The sequence below is a fragment of the Loxodonta africana genome, chromosome 2, assembly GCF_030014295.1.
Source record: "Loxodonta africana isolate mLoxAfr1 chromosome 2, mLoxAfr1.hap2, whole genome shotgun sequence".
Taxonomy (NCBI): Eukaryota; Metazoa; Chordata; class Mammalia; order Proboscidea; family Elephantidae; genus Loxodonta; species Loxodonta africana.
In genome coordinates, this window is record NC_087343.1 from 88,748,193 (window position 1) to 88,760,960 (window position 12,768).

Sequence of the window (12,768 nt, forward strand, 5' to 3'; positions counted from 1 at the left end):
GAAAGACATCTTAAAATTTGCTTTTTTTTTTCTTCCAGAATTTATTATACCACTTGTGGTGTGGGTACTAGGTGCTGTAGTTTAAATGCTATTTTAATGCAAATTCAATGTATTTTTTAAACTGTTGTCTTTTTTTCCCTCCTTAAAAAAAAAAAACGTGGCTTTGATTATTTAGAACAAATATAATCTAGCGCAGTTCTAGGCGATTATGATGATTTCATAATATCAAATATCTGACAGAAGTTGGATATCTTAGCATTACCTTTCTTTCCTACAAAACCTACAAAATGTTGCTTATTTTGTGATTTAATTATTTTATCTCTAGGAATGTTTGTGATGCCTATTCTGAAATATTTTAGCTCTCTGAAAGAATTCTTAAAAGCTACTTTTTTTTTCCCATTGATTAATATGTGCAATTTTCATTACCAAGCATGACATATTCCTTCCCCAAGGTGAAACCACACCATCTTTTAATTTTTGGTAAGCTCAATTGCAAATACAGAGTACATACAGTTTGATAGATTGATTCAAGTTTGTCTCTTTTTAATTTAAAATTTAAGACCGCTGATTTTTATAAGTTGCTGTATTCTAGCTTAATATGAGAATTAAATAAATTAATATTCTCTCTTTTTTTTTTTTTTTAATTAGTCTGGCTCTGACATGCCTGGCTAGAAGACTGTCTTTATAGCAGATTTCCTCTTTTACTGTGGAGGGATATGCTTCAGGGTGTCATTCTTCCTCAGGGTGTTGCTATCCTCATTACAGTGTGCAGGAGTGCACCTGTTGGAAACAAACAGGTAGCTCCATTATCAAGTCAGCTGGCTTCCCGTACAGCAGATGGAAACTTCACAGCTTCCGCAGGCTTCTGCTGGGCAGAATTTTTTGATTTAAAAGCTCTTGCAGGGAAGAGAATGGAATACATTCCCAGAGTATTAAAATCAATCCCCCCTTGCCAATACAGTTTAAAGAGGCAAGGATTGGAGCATTTTTTTTTTCTGGTAATGACGCTGTTTCTTGGAAATAACTTTCCTTTTCCACCTCTGGGAACTTAAGTCAGAGGAGAAGAGTTTCCAGGCAAGTAAGAATGAGGATTTCTGTTGTAGGGTTGGAAAAGGGGACAGGAAGAGATTACTATGGAGAAGAAAGATAAGAAGTAATGAAAAGCAAAAAGAACTTTACGCTTAACTCGAGAATTTTTTCAGATACTTGAACTACTGACTATGCAAAAGTTTTTTTCCCAGTATTTATTTCTCTCTTGTTAGCATAGATACTGTTGTTGTTAGGTGCCATCAAGTCAGTTCCAACTCATAGCGACCCTATGTACAACAAAACAAAACACTGCCCCAGTCCTGTGCCATCCTCAGCATCCTCAAAATTGTTGCTATATTTGAGACCATTGTTGTAGCCACTGTGTCAATCCATCTCGTCGAGAGTCCTCTTCTTTTTTGCTGACCCTCTACTTTACCAATCGTGATGTCTTTCTCCAAGGACTGGTTTTCCCTGATAACATGTCCAAAGTATATGAGATGAAATCTCACCGTCCCCGCTTCTAAGGAGCATTCTGGTTGTACTTCTTCCAAGACAGATTTGTTTGCCCTTTTGGTAGCCCATGGTATAGACAATATTCACTGCCAACACTATAATTCTTCTTCATTCCTTCCTTGAGTCAAATAATATAGAAAACAGTAAAAATGTCCTGCATTTTACAACTCTTCTTAATGGGAAACTGCGTTAACATTAGAGTGATCAAATTATAAAATGGAAAAAGTGAAACTTGATCTTTCTGAAAGAATTGGCAGCCATCACAAAAACGATCTAAGCTTATAAGTAGTTACTCAAAATGGAGGGTCTGAGCAACCCAATCCTGAAGCAGTTTATACAAAGATGCACATTTGTATTTGAGCCTTGGACTCAATTCAACTGGGACTGAGAGACATGAATAGGTGTTTCTTCTCCTTTCTTCTATTTTAAAATATGGGATAATAATCAGCCTTCAAGCTATTACTGGGTCAGCATTGATAATAATTAGTCAGAAAACTCTGGAGAAGGAATACTTGGACAGGACAGGATTCCAGTGTGTAAGTGTGTGTGTGGGGGGCATGTATGTATCTGTTTATCTGTGCCTCTCTCTCTACGTATATATGTATGAATGACTGTATGTGTCTATCTCCATGTTTGTATGTCTGTACGTATATATCTCTGTATGTATGTATGAATGTGTGTATGTATGTGTGTATCTATCTCTACCATCTTTCTCTGTTTTTGTGTGCTCCTATATATGCACTCTCCTTAAGACTAAAAGTGATGTTTATTGTCGTGATAAGACAATGAGGTTTTTTTCAGATCCAGTTATTTATTTATACTAATTTTGGTTATCTTCTATGAGAAATTCAATTTTTCAAAAATTTTGAACTGTGTCAAGGTAAGATCCTAAAGCGGATGTTAAGTTAATGAGTTCTAAGGCAGATGTATAAATTAATAAGGAAAAATGTGTATGTGTGTGGAAAACCAACTTTTCAATGTCTCAAGGCACATTTTTCCAGTCTGGAAAATCCTTCGGTACATGTAATAAACGTGTATAAATCTATTCACAAGTTTGGAATTGACCTCTACATGTACTGTGTACCAAGTAAGCAAAAATACCACACGGGCTGTATTAAACCAAGGCATTCATAATTTTTTGTTGTACTCGGCAAGTCATATAAATCTTGATTTTTTTTTTTTTAACTGCTATGAAACAAAACATGCTACTCAGGGCACATTTTGTTATATTTATTCAAGTGGATCTTAATAGCAAGTTAGGGCTGTCGCTAGAAGGCAACTGTAGTTAGCAGTTAAAAAAAATCTGAAGGAACTTTTCAGCTCATAAAACTTTTATGAGCTGAAAATGCTACAGGGTGTGTTTAACCGTGGTTCAGGGGACACTAAGAACATGACTCCTGTCTATTTCAGGAGTAATTTGCACACCTGCATTTTTGAAAATTATTGAAAGGTTGTCTTTGTGAGCACGTATGAAGGTTACAGGGCTTAAAGGTGTGGGAAGAGTTTCTTCAATTCTGGACTTTTTTTTTCCTTTTTTTTGGTAGCACTCCTTCTCTCAGTCACGTGAAATGTCACAAATTAGTGTAACAAAACTGTGAGTGTTTTAAAAAACTGATGTGTGGTTATCTTTAAAAGAATTTGGGAAAGTACAGATATTAAATACAGACATTATTATGCAAATAGAGTTATAACCTTAAAATAGGTAGTTTATTAGTTTAAAAAAACAAATTCGTATATACTACTTTCTATATGTCAGGTGGAAACACTGGTGGTGTAGTGGCTAAGTGATATGGCTTGCACTCCTTAGAATCCCTATGGGATAGTTCTATATGGCCACTATGAGTCAGAATCAACTCAACAGCAACGGGTTTGATTTTTTGGTTTATATGTCAGGTACCAGTTAAGCACCTACATAAACATTAATTTATTTAATCTGTATAGCAACCCTCTGTGGTAGATATATTATGATTTTCATTTTACAAATGAAGAAACTGAGGCACAGAGAGGTTAACTTACTTAAGGCCACATACATGACTAGGAAAAGCTGGAGACAAGCCTAGGCAGTTGGCTCCTGAGTCAAAGCTCAACCATTATACAGTAAAACCTGTGAAAGCCAGAACATGTGTAAGGTGGAAACCTGTCAGAGAAGGAAAACTAAATAAAATGAGTGACAGAAAAGTAATAAGACTGCACCCTGTCAAAGGCAGAAAACTTTCGAGACCTGGAAAAACAAGGTAATCCATCGAGTTCTGGCTCTCACAGGATTCAGTGTACCTTTCTACCTCACACTAAGAATACAATTGCTGACTCTCGATTAACCATTGTTGGTCAGTGCTATGAATCTCTTAAATTTTCATTTTTATAGAATCTTCTGGAAACCCTGGTGGTGTAGTGGTTAATAACTATGGCTGCTAACCAAAAAGTTAGCAGTTCAAATCCACCAGGCCTTCCTTGGAAACCATATGGGGCAGTTCTACTCTGTCCTATGGGCTTGCTATGATGGCAACAGGTTTGGTTTGGTTATATAACATTTAACCATTTTCATTAGTTTGTACTCTCATCTCCTAGGTAAGTAGGAAAGACAGTAATAACCATGCACTAAGCCTCAGGGAAGTTAGTCTCAGTGGCATTCCTGAGGTCATGTCAAAGCAAAGATTTGAATCCTAGTCCTATCATGATATTCTTGAATATGAGGGTGACCTAGGTAACTGTGAACTGTGATCTGGTTAATCCCCAAAGTGTTTCCAATGAGATGGGTGAGGTCCCTCTCTTTTCATTCTTACTCTGTTGCATACGCATCCTTCTTAAAACAAAAGGAAACAAAAGCAAAGAGGAAATTAATAATAAATAATAGCCACAAAGAAGTGATTTTGTGGTAAGTTAAGTAAGTCTTGTCTGTTTTCAGGAAACCACACAACTTATCACCTCTCTTCTCCTTTTCCTCCTCTTCTTTTCCTAATGGTCATTCCATTAGAAGGAGGAAGAACTTTTATGGAGGATGATAGTATTATTTGTGAGGTGGTGCAGACTTTTCCTACCCCATTAGCAGCCAGTTGGATTGCTTGGGTCATTATCCATCGGATGGTGATTAAGTAACAATTTATCAGTTCAATCAAAATGATTAGATAAACTGAAATCATTACCTGATTAAACAGGCACTCACCACCAATTTGATTCCAGGCTGTGTCATTTATTTCCCTCCTTGCAATCAATCATCTACTGCATTTGTACTTAACACATTGTTTGGAATTACTCATTATTCAACAAATATTGAAAAAAAAGCCTACTATATATATTTTGCTAGGTTTCTTTATTGAGAATCATTATGCCTTGTTGCTTACATAATTCAGAAATAACTTCCATCTGATTAATCCCTTTATGTTTTTGTTGGCACGTCCTATAAATACACACAAAGCTAAAGGCTTATTTTGCTATGACTTTAAGAAGAGGGTAAAGAATAAGTCATGTTGGCTCTGAGAACAGGAAATCTCTGGGCACATAATAATAGTCAACCTGTTGCTGTTGTTAGGTGCTGTTGAATCGATTATGACTCATACTGACCCCATGTGACAGAGTAGATCTGCCCCCATGGCTGTACTTTTTACTGGATCAGATTGCCAGGTCTTTCTCCCATGGAGTGACTGAGGTTTCAACTGCCAACCTTTTGGTTAGCATCTCAGCTCTTAACGATTGTGCCACCAGGGCTCCTTAATATTTCACCTAAACTGAAAAAAAAAAAAAAAAACCCAAGCCTATCGCCATGGAGTCTATTCCGACTCATAGGGACCCCTGTAGAACAGAGTAGAACTGCCTCATAGGGTTTCCAAGGCTGTGATCTTTACGGAAGTAGACTGTGACATCTTTCCCCCGTGGAGCGGCTGGTAGGTTCAAACCACCGAACTTTCGGTTAGCAGCTGAGCACTTAACCACTGTGGTACTTATAAAATTTTTTAATTACTTTGAAAATTTACTTTCAGGTTTTATGTTACAGGATCAGATTACTTTTATTAAATAAGGTTTCATTGAGGGCCCTCATAGTTTGAACAGATATAAGAGTAGCTGTTTTGGTTAATGTTTGAGGAGCGAGATCAGTAGCCCTGCTTTCTCTGGTCTCTCCCTCATCCCCTGTGGTGGTTTCTAAAATACCATGTACCTCAGAATGCAGCTGGAAAAAGAGTGAAGCCATCTAGAGAATTCAGAATAAAGCACAACAATGATTCATCCCTGAATTAGTTTTCTTAATGAAAATGTTTTTAAAATTGGTCTGATTATTAGTACCTTTCTCTCAGTGCAGTGATGAACATTTATCAACAATTTACCTTTGGATAACTCCATGCGAAATGCTGAATAAAGCAAATTAAGCAAATGTAGTTTCGATCTTATTGATGCCTGCAGTGTAATCTAGATAGTGTACAGTTACATTTCAGAGCATCACAGGCATGTGCCAAGCTCAGTCACCATCAGCTTCACACTTTGGGCTCGATACTTTCAGGACACTTTATGTGTATATTATCTCATTTAAACCTTAGTGATGATTTATGAGACAACTAGGTGAAGTATTGCGGATGTACGGATGGAAGTATGCTGAGCCCAACACTCTTGGCCCTGGGTCTGACCGTCTTGGCACACTTTGGAGCATTTTTCCAGTGAGATGATTCTTTCCCTTGCTGAGCTGAAAATAAGAACAATGAACCTCTATTGGCTCAGGTGCTGTGACTGCCATCAATTCCTAAGAAAGCATAGACTCTGGAAAGAAAGACTGGTTTTCATTGGCACTCTGTTAGTTTCTTAACTGTATGTTTCTTCGATTTGGTTTCCCGCTAATAACGGGGACTATGCACGCTACTCAACTACCTGACATGGCAAGAGGCCAGCATATTGAAATTGTAGCTGTGGTTCTGGGCTGCTTGTTTCCTGTAGAATCTTGGAGCACATCCCTAAAAAAGGATGGGGCTGGTTCCTGTACACGGGGTGGTTCCCTCTGCTGTGCTTCAGTTGTGGCTCTCTACCAGAGAAGCATATTTTTCTGCAGGGAAATAGGAGGGTTTTCCCTTTCCTCACTGGCTGCCCAGAGTCTAAAAGTATTGAATTCCTCTCCAGTAGTCCAAAGGGAAGAGAGTGTCTATCCTCTCTTTGCTTCCATAATATAAGAATTGAGTATACTTTTTTTTTATACTGTCGCTAAATGATTAGTCAGCTTATCACTGCACTGAAGACCCAGAGTTTACCTTTGAAAAAGTTCTCCTAAATGAAGTAGTTTATATGTATACCACATACATGCACACTACCCACACACATGCATGCATAGAATCTCAGTTTTTCACAACGCTCTATGAATAGTTTAATCGACCCATGAGCTGTGAGGAAAAATTTAGGAAATTGAAATTGTTTACTTCAAAGGATGAGATTTGAAAATAAAAGAGGAGTTCCATAAATAACTAAAAGGAACTTTATTCTCTTTGTCCTAAAACGAGCTACTCTGTCTGAAAATGGCCACTTGCAATCACAGCTTGCCATTACCAAAACTACTCCTGAGGTAGGGGCATTATCCAAGGGCAAATACCACTCTGCTATCGGCATTTGGAAACCCTGGTGGTGTAGTGGTTAAATGCTACGGCTGGTAACAAAAAACGATTGGCAGTTCAAATCCACCAGGTGCTCCTTGGAAACTCTATGGGGCAGTTCTACTCTGTCCTATACGGTCGCTATGAGTCAGAATTGACTCAGTGGCAATGGGTTTGGTCTTTTCTTTTAATTGGCATTTACCTGGAGAGAGATGAACAACACTTTCTTCCAGCAGAACGCAGTCAGTCAAGAATTATCTCTAGGTAAAACCATAACATGCCTCGTCCTTTGATAGTTATGGGGGGCAGGTGTGGAGCACAAAAGAAAAGTTAACCATAGGCCCTGCTCCCACAGAATTTAACTGCATATTAAAGAGTCAGTATTAACACAATCAGATGTAGTTTCAGAACAAAAACATATAATTACAAGCTAGGTAATGTGGTACTGACTGTGAATAACAGCTGAGCTCAGCAAAGGAAGGAATCAGTGAAGGCAGGGAAGTTATAGAATGTTTCATGAGAAAGAAGAGACTTAAGCTGGTCCTTGCTGGGGGAGTTGATTTAAAAACAAATGCTTCCCAACTTAGGCTTACCAGTGGGGCTAAGGAGCCCCAAGTACTATCAACTATTTTTCTAAATAGGGCTGGGATCAGAAAGAAAGCATTGCCTGCTTCAGAAGCTGAACATTCTCGTAGAACTCAGGATTGGCTCCGCGGCAACAGGTTACACAGTTCATGGAAACCAGAGATATTATGCCAACTTTCTCATGAGGTGCGGCTGGGGGGTAGGAGGGAGGGAGTATTCTCAACACTTTTCTGTGCTTCAGTGATTCATACTTTATGATAAAGACAGCACCTTCTGTGGGCTAGGTACGTTTAACTTCTCAAAATATACTCCCATGAAGTATCAGTTCAGCAGTACACAATTGTAAAGTTAAATGGCATAAAACTACTTTTTAAAGAGTGCCTGGGCTTGCTAAAAGGCGATGTAAAGGTTTATGACATTTTAATTCAAGTGAGAATTGAGTTGGTAGGATTATAGGAGCAAGTGCTGCAAGTCAGGGAAATCTGGAGTTCAGCTTCTTTGGTTGTCTGCAATGTGTCTGGACCCAGGAATTTCTTAATTTCATTGTCAGAGTTTTGTGTCAGTAAAATAGATACAGTGGTTATTGTTATATAGAAAGAATATTTCTAAACTTTGACCCATATTCTTTCTCCAACGATTATGAAACCAGGTACTCACATAGGAACAAAACAAAACCCATTGCCGTCCATTCGATTCCAGCTCATAGCCACCCTATAGGACCAAGTAGAAGTGCCCCATAGAGTTTCCAAGGAGCACCTGGTGGATTTAAACTGTAGACCTTTTGGTTACCAGCCCTATCTCCTAACCACTACGCCACCAGGGTTTCCTCATACACACATATACACTTATATTTGTACACACACATATACTTATTTATTAAATTGCCAGATACTTACCATGGCCAAGCATATAAAAGGTATCACACTAGAATTAGACTAGAACTGGAGTTTTCTGAAGAACCGTACATTTCCATCTGTGGTATTCTGAATGAACATGGCCACAGAGTTTGCCCCGTAGGCTACATGTAAGGGTCAGCAGATGTAGTGGGAACAGTCTTTGGAAACAGACCTGGGTTTGTTGTCACCATTGTTACATATGATTAGTTTGGTCTTGGATAAATTATTTATAATGTTATAACATTAGAAAGATATATTAATACTACTAAATCACTAGATTGCTTAAAAAAGGAGAAGGGGATCTCTTCAAGTACTTGCCATATGCTAGTCACTGTGGTAAGTATTTTACATACATAGCTGACTGCTAACCAAAAGGTTGGCAGTTCAAATCCACCAATGCTCCTTGGAAACACTGTGGGGCAGTTCTGCTCTGTTTCATAGCGTTGTTTTGAGGCCGAATCGACTCGACAGCAACGGGCTAGTGAAAAAGCATTGAACGCATTGCCTGGCATGTAGGAGATACTTAGTACAAATTAATTCCCCTTCTGTTTGCAAATGATTTCATTCTGAACATCTAAATGTGGAAAAATATAGATGGCTTTGTACTAAGTAGGTAAAAATTGAATTATCTTAAGATTCAAGGCGATTTTTGCTGTAGGGAGCCGAACACAATTATAGTATTTGCTTAACTGCAAGAGCCTGTTAAATTTTTAATCCTCCCTGGGTTGTGTTTATCCAGGGTGATGCCATTTTGGGTGCAAATCAGAAGCAGCTGCAGCCCTTATTTACAATTTAAATATAGTATTAATCCTATAGCACCTCAATGTGGAATTCATTATCTTTCTGTTCTGTGTTTTTCAAGTGTGAAAAGTGGGTTTATGATTTTTTTGATGGCTACCAATTTAATTTTTTTTCAAAGAAAAAGGCCTTTTTACAAAGTCTTTATAAATCTCCCCAGGTACTGGGCCTAGCCTCTTCCTGCATATTCATAGAATGCATGGGCATTCTTTGCTGTCTTTCTGTGGTTGTCAAGGAAACCCCCAGTTCTCTACACAGGGATTACATTCTTTTTTCCTAATAGCTCTTAGATCATTCATTTGTGCAACGAATAAAAAATATTCATGTGTCCAGACAGTGTTTAGAACATTTTGGAGCGAGGAGTGCAGCTAGACGGAGAGGTGTGGGTGTTAAGAGGAGCCCTTGGAATAAACGAAAGGGAAAAGAAATGCTCTCTAAAGTTTCATTAAAATAGAGAAAGCTGAAAAAGCTGAAAGTTTTATGTTTTTACGAAGACATTGCTTACTTTTCGTCAGTTAAAAAAAAAAAGATTACAACATTAAACTTCAGTAAGCCCAGTTTGTGAAACTGAGAAACAGTTGGTTATTAAGAGGTGGCATTGATAGAACCATTCCAAGAATGGGGCCCTGGTTGGAGGTGGGTGGGGGAGAATGTATTTTAGTGAAAACTGTAGTATATATATGTGTGTGTATATATATATACTTTTTTTCATTTGTATCAAAGTACTTGGAATTTTTCACCATGTAATTGAAGTGACAGAAAATGTAAAATATTCTTTTGTCCTAGGGCCTCATGTGGACCATTGAGAACAGATTTTATTGCGTTAAAAAATGATCTTTATAGAGACAGTGTCATTACTACGCTTTTCGAATATGAATCAGAAGGGTTAATACCCATTCTTGGCAAAAAGAAGGATATGATTTTTCTTAAAAGAATGATACGCTTTTTTGGAGGAAAATAAATTGTGGTGAACCTTCTAAGTACTTGCTAGAATTATTGAAGTAATGTTGAAAGTGTTTCTCCGTAAATAATTTAAAGTGTAAATAACCAAACCAACGAAACCCATTGCCGTCAAGTTGATTCTGACTCATAGAGACCCTAAAGGACAGAGTAGAACTGCCCCGCAGGGTTTCCAGGGAGCACCTGGTGGAGTCGAACTGCCAACCTTTTGGCTAGCAGCCCTAGCTCTTAACCACTACGCCACCAGTGTTTCCTAAAGTCTAAATAAAAAACCCAACCCAGTGCCGTCGACATAGTAGGACATGGTAATTTCTGGAGTGGAAGGAAAAGTTTAACAGTATTTCAGCATCTAGTCTATGAAAATTACTTGCTGTATTGTGTCCATGTAGCACACACCAACTTGTTAGTATGCATGTATAATCAGTGCACAGTACTGTGACTAGGTCCTAATGACTCCGTCTTTTTTGTTTGTAGCATAGTGTTCCTGGTGTCTCATACACACAAAACCCATTGCCACTGAGTTGCTTCTGACTCATGGTGACCACGTGTGTTACAGAGTTGAACTGCTCCTTAGGATTTTCTTGGCTGGAATATTTATGGAAGCAGATTGTCAGGCCTTCCTTCTGTGGCACAGCTGGGTGGGTTTGAATAGTCAACCGTAAGGTTAGCAGTCGAGTGCAAACCATTTGTACACCACCCAGGGAAGAACCTTGGTGTCTCTCAAGGGGTGTTTTAGTTGCTTTGGGCATTTGCTGTATGTTATAGATTTCTGAAAATTTTGGTTTTTCTGAGTTGAGAAACAGCAAAGAAAAGGCCATCTATTAATATATATTTCTGGTAGAGTCTGAAGGAATATAGTGTAACTATAATTTGCACAATGTTGAACTCTTCTATTGCTCTTCTGTATAGAGGAGCCCATCTTACTCTATGCAGATAAAACATTCCCTGTCTATTTCTGCACCCTACTCCCAGGAAACATTTTAGAGCTTTGTTGAAATGCAGCCATTCAATCAAGCTATTAGATGGCTGGGGAAAAAATAACACAATTTATGACTTAGTTGGTCAGGCAATTTAAATAATGAGCAAGAGAATACATGTTGTTGTTGCTGGTTGCCATCGAGCTGATTCTGGCAACCCCATGTGTGCAGAGTAAAATGGCTCCACAGGATTTCCAAGGCTGTGACCTTTCAGAAGTAGGTTGCCAGGCCTATCTTCCAAGGCTACTCTGGGTGGGTTTGAACTGCCAAACTTTCAGCTAGTAGTTGATGGTTTTTAACCATGTACACCACTCAGACACTTCTAAGAGAGTACGTGATAAAGAAAAACTTCTTGCTTGGTAAAAGGAAAAACAGAAGCTAATTTGAAGTACAAGATAAGAAGCATCTTTAGCAGGTCAAGTCTCAGATTTGGTCTCAGAGAAAATTCAGGGCATTCATACCCTCATTGAGCAACCACTCAGTTTACCTTGGAGTGTCCAGACCTGTCTTACCATGACCCAGCCTGGCCGACTGCCCGTGATGCTGTTCTGTGCTGTGGACTGAGGAGCACCAGGACATCTCCTGGCACATCAATATTGCCCATGCTGCTTCTCAACCTTGGCTACACATCTGAAGCCCCTAGGAGCCTCCAAATAAAAATACACGCCTCCCCATCCCCCACCAGACTACTTAAGTCTGAATTTCTGGTGGTGATATATTGGAGGACTGAGGACTTTAACTGGGTTACTTATAAATGGGTGGGTAATGTTCAAAAGAAGGAACCCTGGTGGCACAGATGTTAAGTGCTAGGCCACCAACCTAAAGGTTGATGGTTCGAACACACCTGCTGCTCTGCGGGAGAAAGATGTGGCAGAATGCTTCCATAAAGATTACAGCCTTGGAAACTCTATAGGACCGTTCTACTCTGTTCTATAGGGTCACTATGAGTCAGAATCAACTTGTTGACAACAGGTAGTGTTCAAAGTGGGATTTATGAGGCATTCCAAGTTGGGGCCAGATTGTTCTTCTTGAACCAAAGTCTGAGGTGGAAATGAGGGTGATATTGAGATAGGGATATGGTTTGATGGACTCTGATGCAGAGAGTGATAACAGAGAACTGAAAGAAGCGATGATGTGAGGCCACTTAATTGAGCTGTTTGAATACCTTGTTGAAGAGGCCAGGTTGAAAAGGCGACGAGAAACTTTCAAGTTTTGAACAAAGAAAGGAGTGACGTGATTAAGAATAAAATGGTGTTTGATAAAGTTTAGCTTAGTAGCTATAATTTTAAGGCCTTAGAAAAGAAACACACACACATACACACTTATGTATGAGGGGCGTTTGTTTTACTTTAGCCAAACTTTTATTTATTTTATTTTGTTGTTGAGAATATACACAGCAACATGCACCAGTTCAACCCTTTCTACGTGTGCAATTCAGTGACATGG

At 38.7% G+C, this 12,768-nt stretch overlaps 1 protein-coding gene across 2 annotated transcripts in view; it reads left to right on the forward strand.

Moving 5' to 3' along the window:
- VCAN (versican) overlaps positions 1-12,768 on the forward strand; it is a 119,459-nt gene that overhangs the window by 53,472 nt on the left and 53,219 nt on the right. The gene's annotated exons all lie outside the window — the stretch shown is intronic.